The sequence below is a fragment of the Panthera leo genome, chromosome A1 (assembly GCF_018350215.1).
Source record: "Panthera leo isolate Ple1 chromosome A1, P.leo_Ple1_pat1.1, whole genome shotgun sequence".
NCBI classification, from domain to species: domain Eukaryota; kingdom Metazoa; phylum Chordata; class Mammalia; order Carnivora; family Felidae; genus Panthera; species Panthera leo.
The window spans coordinates 60,287,720-60,307,572 of NC_056679.1; the positions used below are offsets into that span (position 1 = coordinate 60,287,720).

Sequence of the window (19,853 nt, forward strand, 5' to 3'; positions counted from 1 at the left end):
AAAGATGCTCAACATCATTCATCATCAGGAAAATACAAATCAAAACCACAATGAGATATCACTTCACACCTGTCAGAATGACTAACATTAACAACTCAGGAAATAACGGATATTAGCATGGACACGGACAAAGGGGAAACCTCTTGCGCTGTTGGTGGGAATGCAAACTGGTGCTGCCACTCTGGAAAACAGTATGGAAGTTTGTCAAAAAATTAAATATAGGACCACCCTACGACCCAGCAATTGCCCTACTAGGCATTTATTCAAAGGATACACAAATGTTGATTCAAGGAGTACATGCACCGCAATGTTTATTGCAGCCCTATCTACAATAGCCAAATTATGGAAAGAGACCAAATGTCCATTGACTGATGAATAGATAAAGATATGTGGTATATATATACAGTAGATATTACTCAGTGATCAAAAAGAATAAAATCTTGCCATTTGCAACCATGTAGATGGAACTACTGTATTATGGTAAGGGGAATAAATCTGTCACAGAAAGACAAATATATGATTTCACTCATATGTGCAATTTGAGAAACACAAAAGATGAACATAGGGGAAGGGAAGGAAAAATAAGATAGAGGGGCAAACCATAAGAGACTCTTAAATACAGAGAACAAAATGAGGGTTACTGGAGGGGTGTTGGGTGGGGAAATGGGCTGAATGGGTGATGGGCATTAAGGAGGGCACTTGTTGGGATGAGTACTGGGTGTTATATGTTAGCGATGAATCACTAAAATCTACTCCTGAAACCATTGTTACACTATATGTTAATTAACTTGGGTTTAAATAAAATTAAAAAAAAATACAATAAGTGAGAAGGTTTAGGAAGGGAAATATAAAAGAATAATCCTAGGAAATTACACCTGGGATGTACTGTTCTCTCTTTTTTTCCCCTCAGAATGGAGACTATCAGTACTGCTATTCTAGCTAGGAAGTTGGTCCTATTACTTATCTATGCATATTTTTTGCTTGAGGTTATCCTATAATTTAGTTTGTTTAGTTCCATTTTCATTATAAATAAATACCATAAGCTTGAATATAATTTTGCAATTACTTTAGTCATTAATAATAATGAAAAATTTCATGCAAAATTATTTAACATTTACAGACTGTGTAAAAGACTCCACACCATAGGATATGATATGATATGATATTATTTATATTACATTATATTATATTATTTATATTAAATTATATTATATTATTTATATTATATTATATTATATTATATTATATTATATTATATTAATTATATTATTATTGTTGTTCCATTCAATTTCTTTTCAATAACTTGAGCAATTCACAAAGAAGCAGCTCAATAAATGTATGTTAGATAAATAACTGAATCAATAAGTAATTCAGAGAAAGACAAATGCCATATGATTTCACTTATATGTGTAATTTAAGAAAAAAAAAACAAAACAAATGAGTAATGAGAAAAAACCAGAGACAGGCAAACCAAGAAACTGACTCAACTGTAGAGAAAAACTGATGGTTACCAGAGGGGAGGTGGGAGGGGTGATGGGTAAAATAGGTGATGAGGATTAAAGAGTACACTTTTGATGAGTATTGGGTACTGTATGGAAGTGTTGAACGAGTATATTGCACATCTGAAACTAATGTTACAGTGTACTAACTGGAATTTAAATAGAAACTTAAAAAGAAATCCCATCCATTGCTGTTGAGAACACAAAATGGTACATTCACTCTCAAAGAAAGTTTGATACTTTTTTACAAAACAAATATATTCTTACCATTCAGAAAAAATCACAGAGATACCATTACACAAATATTTGCATGACAAAAGCTAAAAACAGACTGACAACACCAAATATTGATGAGTATGTGGAGCAACTGGAATTTTCATACATTGCTGCTGAAAAAAATGGCACAACCACTTTGAAGAAAGGTTTGGCAGTTTCTTAGAAAATTAAACATAATCATACCTATGACTAAGCAATTATAATTGTACATGTTTAACCAAAAGAAATGTAATTCATATATTCACAAAACATTTGTACAAAAAAGTTTACAGTTTTATTTATACTTGCCTCAACTATAAAGAATCCAAATGATGCCCATCAACAACAAAAAGAAAAAAGATATATAAAACAATATGAGTAGTATAGTTATAAAATGTCTTCACACTTCTGACTTGTAGCAAAAAAATAAAACATCATTGGAGATATATGTGAACTACTGATAAAAATATTTTAAAATATTTTCACTGATAAAATATGTGTAGCAGATCTTTACAAAGTTTCTTGTCAATTAAATAAATTCTAAAGGAACCTAAGTGTGTGCAATCTCGAATGAAAATCATAAATAAAAAAATTGCAATAAAAAGGAAAAGAAATGATGATGGGGATGTTGGGGAAGCTACACAATTAGGTATTAGAAGCTAATATTCCCATTCACAAATGATTCCCTTTGACTCTCTTCTTTTTCACTTTCAACCCTTAAAAAGATTTATCCTATTCCAAATTTATCCTATTCCAAACATGTAGATCCCCACAGTGTTTAGTCTATATTGCAAATAGTGCTCAAAAAAAACTTTAAAAACCCTATCAAGTCAATGTGGTACAAATTCCTGCCCTGCAAGGGTGCCTGGGTGGCTCAGGCGGTTAAGCATCTGACTTAGGCTCAGGTCATGATCTCACGGTTTGTGAGTTTGAGACCCGAGTTGGGCTCCGTGCTGACAGCTCCGAGCCTGGAGCTGCTTCAGATTCTGTGTCTCCCCTCTCTCTGTCCCTCCTATGCTCATGCTCTGTCTTTCAATAATAAATAAATGTTAAAAAACTTAAATTCAAATTCCTGCCCTGCATACTGTATAAAATGCAGAAAGGAGGTGAAAACTGAAAAAAACAAAACAAAACAAAACATAACATTCTATTCCTAAGCAGAACCAGGGTGAGGTAAGACTCCAAATTAAAAATTAAAAAATGTGTCAAGAAGAAAAAACAAAATTAAAACTGTGGTGAAAAATAAAGACAGTAAAATAAAATAAAATAAAATAAAATAAAATAAAACAAAACTGTGGTGAGTTCACTGAAGATGTCAGTCTGAAGAAACCATGGTAAAGCTTGCAAGCACAAATACATTTATGTTACAAGGTGGCAACCTCATTGAAAAAGCTGGCTGAGGTAAAGTAAATAGCAGCTGGTCACTGATTTTAAGGTTCTGAGAAGCAGTCAAAAGTAGTGAAGACTGTGTCCAACCGGACAGAAAGTACAAATCCCAACCAAAGGAGACAGAGTTTAAGCAGTCACAGCTGAATGCTGCCATGTGGGAATCCAAATTTAGTGCAGACACATTTCCAGGTTTCTCAAAAGAAACTGAAAAGTATTATTTTTTATGAAATTTATAGATATAGGTTTCACAGAATAAGTACATATCCATATATATGTATGTGTATATTTCTGTACCCCCCAGCTAGATCTGGTAAAAATATTCTTCTGCTCATTTACATGCAGTATGGTATCATAAAGGGTAGATGTCCCTTTCAGATACTCTGCGAAACTTCTGCCAATGCCACTTGGCTTCTCTTGCAATTTTCTCCTTCTGTGCCATGAGCCTTCATACTACCTTCAAAATGATGACTTAACAAGAGAGTAGCTTATTGTCAATTTAACTTTCTTTAGTCAAAGAGTCTTGGTCAGATGAAGTAGTTCATTTTCTTTAGCATTCTTAGGTTGCATCCTCAACTATACTTTTATAAAAAGTAAACGTTAACATTTCACCTTTTCATATTTGTTAATACTAATTTAAGTTTACTCAACTCTTTTAACATTTGGGAGTGTAAGAATATTTCTCTATGCTCACAAAATACTGGATGCTTATACCTTGATCTTGATACTCCCAAAGTTGTTTTGAGATTATTCGACTTGAATCTTGTTAAGGACATGGATCCCACTCTCATTCCTTGCAGAGAACCCACCTAGAATTGTTTTCTGAACTGATCTCTTTTAGCTCTTCTTCATGTCAAACAAAATCTAAACAGCATTTCAGTTGTACTTATATAGAATCTACTCTATAATTGACACAGAATTAGTTTTATAGAACTTTACAATATAAAAAATAAAAATTATTATGCTTGTAGCTGTTAAGTATCAAAAAAATCTGAAAACAGGTATGGCAGTATGGCAACTCCAGGTAAGGTTAACTCCACATCTAAGTAAGAATGGAGCCTTCAGGGGCGGCTGGGTGGCTCAGTCAGTTGAGCATCCGACTGGTTCAGGTCATGATCTCACGGTTCATGAGTTCAAGCCGTGCGTTGGGCTCTGTGCTGACAGCTCAGAGCCTGGAGCCTGCCTCGGATTCTGTGTCTCCCTCTCTCTCTGCTCCCCCCTGCTCATACTCTGTCTCTCTCTCAAAAATAAAGATTAAAAAAAAAATTAAGAATGGAGCCTTCAGTCCTTCCCTCCTCAGCATGTTGATTCTGTACAAATAGTTCCAAGATGGTGGCCTCATTTCAAGTTGTCACATGCAGAAGACAGGATCAAGAAGCAGACAAAAGAATATTCCTATCTTTTATCTCAGGAGTAGGAAAATCCTTCATAGATTACTTTTTGAGAACTTTTTTGTACTTCTGAATTGCCACAATTTTGTCAGTTGCCCTTGCCTAAAACAATCATTGACTGAGAGAAATAAGATCGCTATTTTTGGCAAAAATTGTTTCTTAAAAGAGGCAGAAGCCCTTGAAAAAACATAGCAGATTGAAGGCTTGTGAAGAATTTTGGAGTTCTAATAGCATAGATGTCTCAGAGATTACTATAGGGACATAAACAGGGAAGACTGATAAAAACAGACAACTCTGGCTGTTTTCCTTTGAGTTCTTTGCCCCTTAATTGGAAACCCATATGTAAAATAGTGTTTGCTATATTCTATCAAGCATTAGAGTATCTAAGAATGTTCTTCAGTCTTGACCACAAGTGAGCAAAAATTTAATCTATATTCCAATTTAAATTAACAATTTTTCTGATGAGGTATAATTAGGAAGGATTTAAATTAAGACTTATCCAAGGACATTGTGGCTCTACAGACTTACCAGAAGAAGAAAATATCACTTCTAATAAAATGAGCCAAGAATTATTATATCTAATTTCTCCCAAACATGCCATTTTTGGAGGAATTCCTGGTAGAAGCAATATTAATAATCACACTGCTCATGTTGTAACAGGTTTGGAACTTGTGTATAATGGTTCCAGGAAAGATTAACTCTTTCCATGTCTCATTACACATAGAAAGTGTAAATATTTATCTTGAATGTGGGCATTACTTTTTCTGAATTTAGTTTACCCATCAATAAAAAGGAAAATGATACATGCTGTAATTATTGTTAGATTAAGTGATACAGCACCTTTCTAGTACAAAGAAAGTGCCTGACACACAACTGGCACTGTTTTCATTTTTCAACGATCTCCAAAAACTACAATCAAATTCCTTCCACTGTTATATGTTGGTGAATTTTGGTTTCATATGTTATAATTTCCATATATTAAAAAAATTGCAGTGTAATGCTATGGAAGATAATTGAATTTTTATTATTCAAGGTATTCAGGTATGATGGAGGTACTATTCATTGATTTGATGCAAATACTATTGCATACATGTTAGAGTTCTTATAAACCTAAAATTTTATACTTTATTAGAGTCTTTTTAATAATACCCTACTCTAAGTAAGACACTAATGGATAGGATGACAATGGAAGATGATGTTAATTTCCTTTTTTAAGTAAGTTGTATGCTTCCCTAAAATATTTTATGGTTTTAATATCATATTGCATTATTGGAACAAGCAAACTAACCAAGAATAATGTAATTCACAGTGGTGTAGTAACCCTTGTTTTATCAAATACAGTTTCACATATTTTACTTTGTGAGTTCCAGAAGGACATTTTCCAACCATCAAAGCATTATTCTATAATATACGTCTTAGAACTAGTGTAGGCAAATATACTTATTTTTCCTTTTTTGGAGTTATCATACACATAAAGTCTACATGTCTTAAACGTGCACCTCCTGTAACCACAGCCAGATCAAGACTGTGTGAACTACTACCCAAAAAGCCTCCCTAAATCCATGACCTAAACAGGTTCATACACAGTTGTAAATGTTAGTCTGACTTAAAATCACAGATTCGTTTTGCCTATTTGTGACTTAAAACAAGTGGAATCATACAACATGAAATCTTTTTTATCTCCCTTCATTCACCAATATTACATCTGTGAGATTCACACACAATATACATACCAGTAATATGATCTTTTTCATTTCTGTATAGAATTCCAAGATAGAAAGATATGATGAATTTCCCATTCTACTGTTACTGGACATTTGAGTTATTCCTAGTTGGGAATTATGAGTAAAACTTCTGTCCATCTGTTTTGGTGTGTTTCTATTCGACATATACTAAGAAACAGAATTACTGATTCCAAGTGTATAAATGTGGACTGCAAATTTTTATTTCAAACAGATACTAGCAAAATATTTTCTTCATAATGGTTTTACAAATTTTGATTCTCACCAGCAATATAGTGTCCTCTCTGTTACTCTATATTGACAACTCTTGGTATTTTTAGTTTTATTAGACATTCTGATGGATATGTAGTGATTGTTCCTTTCGACATTAATTTGCATTTCTATAATGAATAATGATTTTGGAACATTTCCATAAGTTTTTAAAAACAATCGTATATCTCTTGTGAAGCACATGTGCAGTTCTTTTTTTAGCCTTTTTCTTATGAAATTACAAGAATATCTCTGTGTGTGGGTATTATTTTTCCTTATCTTTCCCACTAATGATCAGGTCTTTTGAAAATCAGAAGTTTTTAATTTTAATAAAGTTAATTGTACAATTTTTTGACATTTTGTTAGAGTTATCGTTTCTATGTGCTATCTCAGAAATCTGCGTGCACAGACCAAGTTAATGAAGACATTCTTGTGTTTTCTTCTAGAAGTTAGGTCACTTTAGATTTAAGTCTATGCATCATCTAAAATTAATTTGACTTGTTTAGAAGGAGAAATATGTTAAGATTATTTTTTCCCTCATTGATATCCAAATGATTGAAAAGACCATTCCTTCTCTAGTAAATTTGCAGTGGAGACTTTGTCAAAAATCAGTTAAAATTAATATGTGTGTTTCTAATTGGACTCCGTATTCTGTCTTCTTGGGCCATTTGTCCATCCTTCAGTCCATATCACGTTGTTGGAATGACTGTATATTTATAGTAAGTCTTGGTAAGCAGTAATATATGTCCTCTGGCTTTATTCTGCTTCAAAATTCCCTTGGCTACTCTAGATCATTTGCATATCTGTCTACATGTTAGAATCATACTTTCAATTTCCAAAAAATAAAAAATAAATCCTGCTGGGATTTGGGATAGCACAGAATCTTCAGTGAAATTTGAGGACAACTGACATTTTACTAATACCAGTCTAGCAATCTGTAAACTTGTAATAATTGTACATTTAGTTAGATATTCCTAGGCATTTGAAGTTTGGTTTGATAACAATAGAGCTATATATTTAAATTCAATTTTTTTTTCAATTATTTTTTATTTTAGAGATGGAAAGAGAGCATGAGCAGGGGAGAGGGGCAGATGGAGAGAGAGAGAGAATCCCAAGCATGCTCCACACTCAGCACAGAGCCCAATGCATGGTTCAATCCCATGATATAGGACTCAATCTCACAATTCTGGGATCACAACCCGAGCTGAAATCAAGAGTTAGGATGCTCAACTACCTGAGCCACCCGGGTACCCCTATTTAAATTCCATTCTCATTTTTAATTGTTAGTATAAAGAAATGTAATTGACAAATATGTTTACCTTGCATCCAGCTAAATTCAGTTATTAATTCCTATTTTAATTTATTCTTTTTTGGGGGGAAGATTATTTTCTATGACATTATCATGACATGTATAAAAAATCAACTTTTGCATAATTCTAACAGCTATTATGTCTCTATTTTGCCATATTACATTGGGTACAACCTATAGTGAAGTACAGACTAGAACTGGCAATAATGACAATGATTTTTCTCAGTCTCAGGGGCAAAATATTAAATAATGGCATTTATATATTTTTCCGTGTATATCATACCAGATTAAGAATATGGTAAAATGATAGATGTGTCTTGAATTTATTCATCTAATTACATTATTTTATTTTATTTTATATTTTAATTTGGAAACTATTGATTAAACTTCAAGTGTTAAAAAAACTTTCTATTCTCAGAATAAATCTTACTTTTTAACAATATAATAATCTTTTTAAATATTTCTTGACTATTCTGCTAGTGTTTAGAATTTGCAACCATATTATAGAAAAACTGGGATGCAACTTTTATTCTATACACAAAGAGTTTGCAAAAGATTGCTAATATTTCTTCCTTAAATATTTGGAAAAAAACTATTAGTGAAGCCATCTGGACTGAAGTAATCTTTGTGGAAAAATTTATCTTTATTTCTTGAGTAGCATTTATTACAATGTGTTTTCTGTAGGAATTTGTCTATTTGGAATACATTAAAAAATTTAATTGTGTAAATTATTGTAAATGCTTTAATTATTCCCTATATTTCTATAGAATCTGAAGTAGTGTTTCTGTTTCTATTCATAATATTGGTAATCTTAGATTTCTCTAATACTTTATCAGTCTTGCTAGCATTTTCTTCCTAGTTTATTTGCCTTTTTCAAAAATCATCTTTTGAGTATCTCTATTACCTGTGTGATTGCTATATTACTGGTTTTTGCTTTGATTTTTATTATTTTCATTCATTATTTTTGCTTTATTGTTTATATGTTTATTTGCACATTTATTATATAATATTACTACACTGGAGATTTATATCATTAATTCTTTTTTGTTAGATTTTAGTTATTCGAAAGTTTTAGGTTTACAGAAAAATAATGAAAATAGCACAAAGAGTTCCCAGAGAGTTCCAAGTAAGGTAAACTGGATCCAGTTTTACCTTATTTTATATAGTGTAGTGTGGTACATTTGTAACAATTAATGATATAATATTAATGCATCATTCATATCTCCTTTAGCATCTGTTAAGGTTAGTTCTTTGTGCTGTAAAGTTATATAGAGTTTTATAAGTGTTTATCATGTATTCATCACTATGGTATCTTCCTAATAGTTTTGTCATCTTATAACATCCCCTGTGATTCACCTGTTCATCCTTTCTTTAATCCCCCTAAACATTAGGCAGAGAGTAAAAATAATTTTACTGTCGCTAAGTTTTGCCTTTTCCAGAATGTCACATAATTGGAATTGCACAAAGTGCAGTCTTTTAAGACTGCTTTCTTTCATTTAGCAATAAGCATTTATGTTAGATTCATGTATGTATTTGTATAGCTTGATAATGAATGTATTTTTATCACTGAATAATACACTAAGTTCATCACAGTTTATACATTCAACCGCAGAATGACATTTTGTTGTTTCCTGTTAGTTTCCGGTGATAAATAAAGCTGCTATAAACATTTGTGTGCAGATTTTTGTACACACAAATTTTTAAGTCAGTTGGGAAAAAACCTAGAGGAGAGACTTCTCAATAACATGGTAAGACTATGTATGTGTTACCCTTTCATGACTTGCAAATTCTTTTGTAAAGTGGTGGTACTTTTTGCATTCATTTCAGAAATAAATGGCTATTATTGTTTTCCACATCTTTGCTAGCAATTGGTAGCATCAAATTTTGGATTTTGGCCAGTATGATAGGTTTTTTAGGATAAATCATTGTCTTTAATTGCAATTCTCTAAAGATAAAACATGTTGAACTGGTATTCACATGCTTATTTTCTATCAGTATATCTTTTTTAAGTGTCTTTTTAAGTCTTTTTTTCATTTTAAATTGAGTTATTTCCTTACTGTTGAGTTTTGAGGGTTCTTTTTATTTTAAATATAAATCCTTTATCAAATAAATGTTTTGAAAATATTTTCTCCCAATCTATGGCTTGTCTTTTTATTCTCATAACAATGGCTTTCACTCATCAAAAATTTATAATTTTAATAAAATCCAATCTGTGAATTCTTTCTTTGATGTTGTATATAGAAAATCATCACCAAACCCAAGGTCATAAATATTTCCCTCTATGATTTCTTCTAGAAGTTTAACAGTTTTAAATATTATATTGGGAAGACTATTACTCATTTTGAATTAAGTTTTGTGAAAAAATCTAAAACTTGTATCTAGGTTCATGTTTTTAATATGAATATCAAATTGCTCCATCACCACCTGCTGAAAAGACTGTTTTTTCTGTTTGAATTGCCTTGGGTCTTTTGTCAAATCTTTGTTGATGATACACATGTAGGTTTTGAGCTTTGTTTTCTGTTTCACTGATTTTAGTGTCTATTCTTTCACCAAAACCACATTGTCATTGGTCTCTATGTAAAGTCTTAATATCAGATCATAAGTCCTCCAACTTTGCTATTCTTCAATATTGTGTTGGTTATTGTAGATTTTTGCTTCTCCATAAATATTATAGAAATACTTTGTACTATGTCCAAAATATCCTGCTAGGATTATGATTGAGATTGGATTAAATCTATAGATTAAGTTGGGAAGAATTGACATATTAACAACATTGAGTTTTCCATTACATAAATATGGAATATCTTTTCATTTATTTAGATATTCTTTGATTTATTTCATCAGAATTTTCTAACGTTTTACATATACATTATCTACATAATTTGTTATATTTTATCTAATAATGCCTCTATTTGGTGTTATTGTAAATGTATTTATTTTTAACTTTTATAATCCTTGCTATTCATTGCTGTTATATAGAAAAACAATTGATTCTATACATTGATTTTATATCATGCAATCTTGACATACAACACTTTGATTTGTTACAAGCTAAGGTGTTTTTAAAGTTCTACTTTATTTCGAGAGAGAGGGAGAGAGCGCAAGAGAGAGAGCAAGCAAGCATGGGGGAAGGGCAGAAAGTGAGAGAGAGAGGGAATCCCAAGGAGGCTCTACACTTAACTGACTAAGCCACCCAGGTGCCCCAATCTAAGGTTTTTTTTTTTTAAATAATTCTTTAGAGGGGCGCCTGGGTGGCTCAGTCGGTTAAGCGTCCGACTTCGGCTCAGGTCATGATCTCACGGTCCATGAGTTCGAGCCCCGTGTCGGGCTCTGTGCTGACAGCTCAGAGCCTGGAGCCTGCTTCAGATTCTGTGTCTCCCTCTCTCTCTGACAACCCCCCCATTCATGCTCTGTCTCTCTCTGTCTCAAAAATAAATAAACATTAAAAAATATTTAAAAAAAAATAACTCTGTAGGACATTCTACATGAACAATTATGTCATTTGTGAACAAAGGCAATTTTCCATCTTTCCATTATATATACACTGTCTTTTCTTTTCTTGTCTTGTTGCAATATGTAGTACTTCCAGTAGAATTTTGAATAGGAATTATGAGAATGATGCCTTCCTTGTTCCTTAAGAGGAAAGTGTTAGCTTAAGAGGAAAGTGTAAAGTCCAGTGTTAGCTACTGTTATTATTTTAAGGTGTTTTCATCAATTTGTGGAAGATCCCCCTGTATTCACTTTTCTTGAGAGATCCTATCATTAATGGGTGTTGAATTTTGTCAAGTGATTTCTCTTCATCAATTAATGTGATTAAATAATTTTTTCTTCTTTAGCCTGTTATTATGGTGACATACTTGGATTGATTTTCAAATGGTGTTATTCCACCAGATGGGATGAGGCTCTTAAGCATTGGAAAGTAGGTCCTCGTTTTGAAGAATGCTCTCAGCTGTGGCCAACAGATGTTTCTCACTCTTAAGATCATCCAATAGTCAGACTCCAGCGAATTACCAAACCTACCATTCAAGTTTTCCTATTTGTTTACAGTTTTAGGGTTTTCTAATTGAGATAAGTCTATCTTGGCTATCACTGACTCTGAATTTACTTGTCTCTCAATTTTCAAGTTGATGGTTTTTTGTACAATCTCAATTCTCTGATTTGTCCAAGATAAGCTACTGATTTTCAGTGTGCTCATTTTTTTCTGGTAAGAGTGATTACTTCATATCTCTTTAAATATCAGAGCTGAAATCTCAAGTGTAGATCATTGATTCACATTGTTTGTTCCCTTCCTATAAATGCATTTAGAGCTATACATTTACCTCTCAACATAACTTTAAACTTTTCTGAAGTTTTGAAATATTGTATTTTCATTATCATTCAAATCAAGAGGTTTTTTTTTTTTTTAAATCTATTGTAACTACTATGTTGTAATGCATGGAATATTTAAGTGATATACAATTAAATTTATAACCATTTTCTAATACATTAAAAATTATTGAATCTTGATGATTTGAGAGAATAATCTCTATTTACTTCAAGCCTTTGATCTTTATTGAATGTTTATGGATCACAATGTCATCTATTTTCATCATTGTGCTATGTGCACTTTAAAAGTATGAATCAATGCAGCTGTTGGATATGCCAAATATTTCAAGTGATTTAAGTTTTTGTTGTCCAAATCTTCTATCATTGCTGATACATTTTCAGTAACAGATCTATTGCTTATTGAGAAAATATGCTAATATCTCTGAATAACATTTTGGATTTCTTTTTTCTTATTTTTACAAGCTTCACTATAGATATGCAAAAATCTATAGGTGTACATGCATACACCTTTAATATTATAATTTCCTTTATCAATGCAAATTATCTCTCTTTATCTCCTGTGACACTTCTTGTCTTCAAGTGTAATTCTTTTATATTAATATAACCACATAATTTTGATTTTCAGTGCGTGCATAGTATTTAATTTTGGATTTTTTTTAAGTTTGTATTTAAATTCCAGTTACTTAACATACAGTATATTAGTTTCAGGTGTACAATATACTGATTCATCAGTTTGATACAACAAATGCACTCCTTAATCCCCATCCCCACCCACCTCCCCCTCTGGTAGCCATCAGTTTATTCTCTATAGTTGAATCTGTTTTTCAGTTTGCCTCTATTTTCTTCTCCCTATGATTATTTGTTTTGTTTCTTAAATTCCACATATGAGTGAAATCACACGGTATTTGTCTTTCTTCAAAGGACTCACTTTGCTAAGCATAATACTCTCTAGCTCCACCCATGTCATTAAAAATGCAAGATTTCATTCTTTTTTATGACTAATATTCTGGTGTGTGTGTGTGTGTGTGTGTGTGTGTGTGTGTGTGTGTGTCTGACATCTTTATCCATTCATTAGTGGAAGGACACTTAGGCTTTTTCCATATTTTGGCTATTTGTAGATAGATATTTGTAGGCTATTTGTGCTATGAACATCAAGGTGTATGTATCCATTTACATTAGTATTTTTGTATTCTTTGGGTAAATACTTAGTACTGCAATTTTTGGATCCTTGGGTAGCTCTATTTAACTTTTTTAGGAACCTCCATATTGTTTCCCAGAGTGGCTACACCACTTTGCATTCTCACCACAAGTACAAGAGTGTTCCCCTTTGTCTGCATCCTCACCAACATGTGTTGTTTCTTGTGTTGTTGATTTTAGACATCTGACAGGTGTGAGGTGATATCTAATTGTAGTTTTGACTTGTATTTCCCTGATGGTGAGTGATGTTGAGCATCTTCTCATGTATCTGTTGGCCATCTATATGTCTTCTTTGGAGAAATGTCTGTTCATGTCTTCTGCCCATTTTTAATTGGATTATTTGTTTTTTGGATTTTGAGTTTTATAAGTTCTTCATATATTTTGGACACTAATTCTTTATCAGATATGTCATTTGCAAATATCTTCTCCCATTCTGCAGGTTGCCTTTTAATTTTGTTGATTGTGTCCTTCACTGTGCAGAAGCTTTTTATTTTGACATAGTCCCCATAGTTTATTTTTGTTTTTGTTTCCCTTGTCTTAGGAGACATATCTAGAAAGAAGTTGCTATGGCCGATGTCAGAGGTTACTGCCTCTGTTCTCCTTTAGGATGTTTATGGTTTCATGTTTTACATTTAGGTCTCTAATCCATTTTGAAATTATTTTTGTGCATTGTGTAAGAAAGTGGTCTAGTTTCATTCTTTTGCATGTTACTGTTCAGTTTTCCCAACAGCATTTGTTGAAGAAATTTTTTCCATCTGGATATTCTTTCCTGCTTTGTTCAAGATTAATGGACCATATAGTTGTGGGTTCAAGCATTCTTTTACATACAAAGTTTCTATTTCCTTTTATGTGGCTTTTTTCTTTTAATAGAATATAGTTGGTATTTTTATTTAAAAAAAAGATTGCATATATTGTCCTTTAATTATATTGGTTAGAGATGACATGGCATATAAAATTTTGTTTTTGACATATCTGTTGGCTGATTTGACTAGGATACCTAGGTCTTAGACCTTATATGAACTTTCTAGATTATAACTTTGCCTAGAGCTTCCTGTCTCCACCCTTTCTGCTTAAACAAAAAGCTGCCTCAACTTTCCTGTTATGGGGAAACATTTGACAAAGTTTGCTGTTTCAAGGTTCCTCTAGCACTTTTTAGTGTGCCCCCTCCTGTTTTCACAAATCACCTTCCCAAAGTATCTATATGTAAAAGCTTTGTTCACCCATCCTTTCCCTCAGACTTCTGAGTTAGTCTTTCAGTATTTCCTTATTGTCAATTGTTCCCCTCTCTCTATTGTAATAGTCTTTTCCAGTGAAGTCTCTCCTTGTATACAATTATTTTTAAGAGGTAAATAGTTTTATTAGCTTTTTTTTCTTTGAGACCATAGTGAAAGTAATGACCTAGCTATTTTTATTTTTTTTATTTGAGTGTAGTCAATGCGCAATGTTACATTAGTTTCAGGTGTACAAACTCACGGCTAACATGATACTCAATGGTGAAAAACTGAGAGCTTTTCCTCTAACATGTGGAACATGAGAAGCATTTCCACTCTAGCCACTTTTATTCAACATAGTACTAGAGGTTCTAGCCACAGCAATCAGACAAGAAAAAGAACAAAGGAAATAGACATTCATGTTGGTGAAGAAGAAGTTAAACTGTCACTCTTTGTAGATGACATGATACTATACATAGAAAATTCTACCAAAGACTACACCAAAAAAGTACTGAAACTGATAAATGAATTCAGTAAAGTTGCAGATTACAAAATTAGTATCCAGAAATCAGTAGCATTTCTATACACTAATAATAAATAGTAGAAAAATACATTCAGAGAACAATCCCATTTGCTATCACACCAAAAAAAAAAAAATACCTAAGAATAAACTTGAGCAAGGAAGTGAAAAAATCTGTACTCTGAAAACTAAAACACTGATGAAAGAAACTGAAGAGGACACAAACAAATGGAAAGATATTCCATGTTCATGGATGGGAAGAAATAATGTTGTTAAAATGTCCATTTTAACTATCAGTCTACAATTTCAAAGAAATGCCTTTCAAAATACCATCAGTATTTTTCTCAAAACTAGAACAATATTACCAAAATTTCTACAGAATCACAAAATACCACGAATAACCAAAGTGATATTGAGAAAGAAAAACAAACTAATATTGAGAAATAAAAACAAAACAAACAAGTTCAGATTCCAAGACATACTACAAAGCTGTAGTAATCAAAACAGTATGATACTGGCAAAACAACAACAGCAACAACAACAACAACAACAAACCCACAGAAACTTAGAATAGAAGAGACTATAGAGCTCAGAAATAAACCCATGTTTATGTAGCCAATTAATCTATGACACAGGAGGCAAAAATAAGAAAAAGAATCTCTTCAATACATAGTTCTGGGAAAACTGGACCACTTTCTAACACCATACACAAAAATAAACTCAAAATGGATTAAAGACCTAAATGTGACACCTGAAACCATAAAAATCCTAAAGAGAACACTGGCTTTGTGTTTTACTTGACAGGATACTTCTATTTAGTAAAAAAGTAACATAATAGGCTTTAGTCTATCATCTTATAATTTGTTTTCTAAGATTTCTATCTGCTTTTGTATTTATATTTTACCCCTTTGCTTCTCTTGGAAAATTCAGTTTTTGTCCTGTATTAGGTTTTTATTTTTCCTTGTATTATATATCATTATTTAGTTGTACCTTATGTTATTTCTTCCTTATTAGATTTTTAGATGCTCTGTTTTTTTATTATTCTTTTAGCAGTTATACTACCAATTTCAATATGCATCAATGACATATTGCAGTCTACTTTAAATTAGTACTTGTCACTTCCCCTAAAGGCAAGAAACTTCCAGTAGTTTAACATTATTTATTTCCCTTATTCTATTTTTGCTTTTAAGATATAGAATATTTTATCTTACATGTTATAAATCCCACAATATTTAGTATTAATGTAACATTGATTTCTACTTACCCATATATTTACTGCTTGTTGTACTTTTACTTATTTTTTGAAGTTGCTTGATTTCATCTGGAGATTAGTTTTCTCATAGGAAAGGTCTATAGCTTTGAATTCTCAAAATTTTTTTTTGTGGGGAGACGTTAGAAACATCTTTATTTCACTTACATTTTTAAAGGTATTTTCACTGATTATAGACTCAAACAGTTCTATTTTACTCTGCTCCAGTTTGGAAGCTGCCCTAAAAGAAACAGCTACAGGCATGTGGGTTGCAATTTATGATCTTTCCTTATCTCAAGGTGATTCACTCTGGTTGACTGTCTGGTACAATTATTTTATAACTATTGTATAGGTATTTAATTGGAGGAAGAGCAAATCTGATACCTACTTCTCCATCATGGTCATATTCAGAGGCCTTCAAACTTTCTTTATACTCAAATTCATCTAAGGCATTTTATCTATTATTTAAAATTTTATAATGTTTAATTACCTAATGAAGAAAGACTAAAAATGAAAAATAAAAGCATCACCAAAATTGTAGATGTCGGAAAATAAGTCTAGTTTTATAAATACATTAGTATAGTAATTACTATATTAGCCACAACCATGCTTTGAGTATTTTTTTCTAGAGTTGGTTTAGATTTTTATATGAAGATGTCTTCTTGAATACATAGTTTTATTATATTTTGGTAATAGAACAATGCTATATTATATGTGAAATAAATCATTCCATATTATTATGATTTTTAAATGATACATAACTTCAACTTCCAAAGCTTCATTCGATGAATGTTTAAGTATGTGTAGTCTTTTGTCTTGTCTCCCTTTTGTAGATACATGTTTTAGGCTTTGCATAGTGATTCCCATTCTTGAGATTTCAAAGAGTCTTAGGGCTCACAAGGTTATTAATGTCCTTGATGTTTCAAAGATTGTTGGTCTCACTAGGCATCTGGGCTTCCTAATTTCTGTTTTTCTCATTGTAAGTACTTATGTCTTCTACTGCCACATCTCCACCACTATTGCTAATATAAAACATGGCAGCTATGTTATGTTCTCTTTTACTTTTCCAAAATCCATTATTTTTGTCATCTTTATATTTTATCTCTGTCAATTTTCAGAATGTAGGAAGTTATAATATTTCTTTATACAAAACCATCTTTTCTTCCTCTTGATGATTTACCAATATGAGTCCATGAAGTGCAATATCTGACATTTCAGTTTATAGGAGTAGTCATCTTGGTGAAAATTGTATATTTAGATTTTACATTATACATAAAGGACTTTCATGTCCTCCATTCAATAAGTTTCATAACCCTGATAAATAAAACATTAATATATATATATATATATTATGTGTATATATATATATATATATACACATAATATATATATATATATATGTGTGTATATATATATATATATACACACACACAGACTTTTTACTTCCTTCTTGATGTTGAGGATCAGTGCTGGTTATAATCTAAACAAATGGTCAATATCAATGTCATATTCAACCTTTGAATGCTTGAATAATTTGGAGGGATAAAATGTACACTTGTAAATTATGCTTCATCTGAGCAATGCTGTTTTATTGATAATAATTAAATTAAATTTAGAAGAATGTTTCATAAAAACATGGTGAAATTATAATATTTATCATAGGCTTGATTCATTTTTTAAAATTACTATGCTTCTGTAAAGAAAAATTATATTCATGAAAAAATATATATATATACATATATATATATATATATATATATATATATATAAAATTCCAAGTTTTCTATTTACATGTAGACACACAAACACATCTACACATATATCTTGCCTGTGTGATAAATGATTAAACATTTCAAACATGTTCAAGAAAACATTTCCTTTTTATAAATACATGGGACTGATGTCATGTGAGTTTTCATTCAATAAGCAATAATTTTCATTCAATCAGCAATAACTGTAACAAAAAATAATATTGCCAGGGGCCATTATTTGAAAAGAAATCATTGTAACCAAGAACAATAATCTTAGTACTACCTTTGTCATAAGCACTGGAAAACTGTTCCCTAAATGGTGAATTTCTATGATTCTCCTCTTTTTCTATTTTATTCTAAAGGAACTATGTGTCATCATGCATTATTTATATTGTGCAAGGGATACAGGAAGAAAAGAATATAGTGTACCATTTCTGTAAAAGACATTTCAGAATTTTAAAGGGAGAATAAACCACATTTCTATAGATCTGAGTATATTATCACTTCAACACTTGAAAATAGATTGAATGCTTAATATTATTACAGAAATAAACAAAATGTAAGTTTCATTTTATAGCTCAAATTAAATTGTGCAACCTTATCATTAGAAAAATATAAGGACCCAATAAGAACCAAACTTTCCCACCAATAATTTCAAAATATGACTTAGTTATATTCCAAAAGCTTCAATAATTAGTGAATAAAAGAAATTTGACATATGTTTCTTAAGTTAGCAATCAGTCCTTATTAATTTTTGTATCCTCAGTCTCACATAATATCTCTCACTTGAATGAATGAATGATGCCAAAATGAACAAATAATTCTTGAGCTAAATTCACTCCTGCAAGACCATTTGTGTTGATCGTTTCTTGCTTCATATTTCTATTACCTTTAAGTACATTAGTGTGACACAATGTCAACAAACAGTTTTATGACTGACCTAAAACACATAACTTAGCAGCAAAAATTTAGTCAAGAGCATACTTTAGTAATGTATTAGCAGTAGAGTAATAAAAGTAGAAGCAACAGCAGGAGCAGCAGTAGTAAAAATAACAAAAGTAATAGCTTATTTATAGAACATATATGTGACAAGAATGGTTTAATTGCTTTAAATGCATTATAATATTTCATATTTCTATAAGTATGAGCATTACTTACATTAATGTTCTTCTTATAAAGAGTTCTCTTATAGAGAGAACTGAGGTCCGAAAAAGTTGTATACAATAATCCAAATGTCATAAAAACAATATATAATACAGCCAGTATTGAGCTCAGGTATACTAGGGTTTTATACTCTTAATTAATCATTAGTATATAATAGTGCAGGTCTATGGGGATGTATGGAGAGATAGATAGCTAGATAGATAACCAGAAGATAATACCTTTTTCAAATATCTAGAAACAAGCAGGAAAGAGTGTTTTCAGTTCAGCATTTGATGAATCATTTTCACACAAATTAGTTTCCAATGAGTCAGGAAATACATCTAGGAAATGAGAAAAAAAAACACAATTGTAGAAACTTGTTTAATGAAGCAATTATGGTGAAAATATATCACATGAATCATGGTGAATGAAACATTTAGTGATTTACAATATTTAGAGATTTACAAAAATCTCTGGGTATTTAATTAAGGAGCACCATATATGGCCACAGGTGAACACCTGGGATGCAATGAAACAATTTGGGGGAGGATGACTTTGTAGGAAGGCTGATTGTGCAAACAGAGATTCAAACATAGTCAAGACAGTGGAATATTGTGGGATATAA

At 31.4% G+C, this 19,853-nt stretch overlaps 1 long non-coding RNA gene across 1 annotated transcript in view; it reads right to left on the reverse strand.

The window, feature by feature from the left end:
* Positions 1-19,521, reverse strand: part of LOC122199390 — a 122,082-nt gene extending 102,561 nt beyond the window's left edge. Inside the window, exon 1 of the long non-coding RNA XR_006193496.1 lies at positions 19,468-19,521. This is a non-coding gene — a long non-coding RNA (uncharacterized LOC122199390). The remainder of the gene's footprint in view (positions 1-19,467) is intronic.
* Between the last annotated feature and the right edge of the window lie 332 nt (positions 19,522-19,853).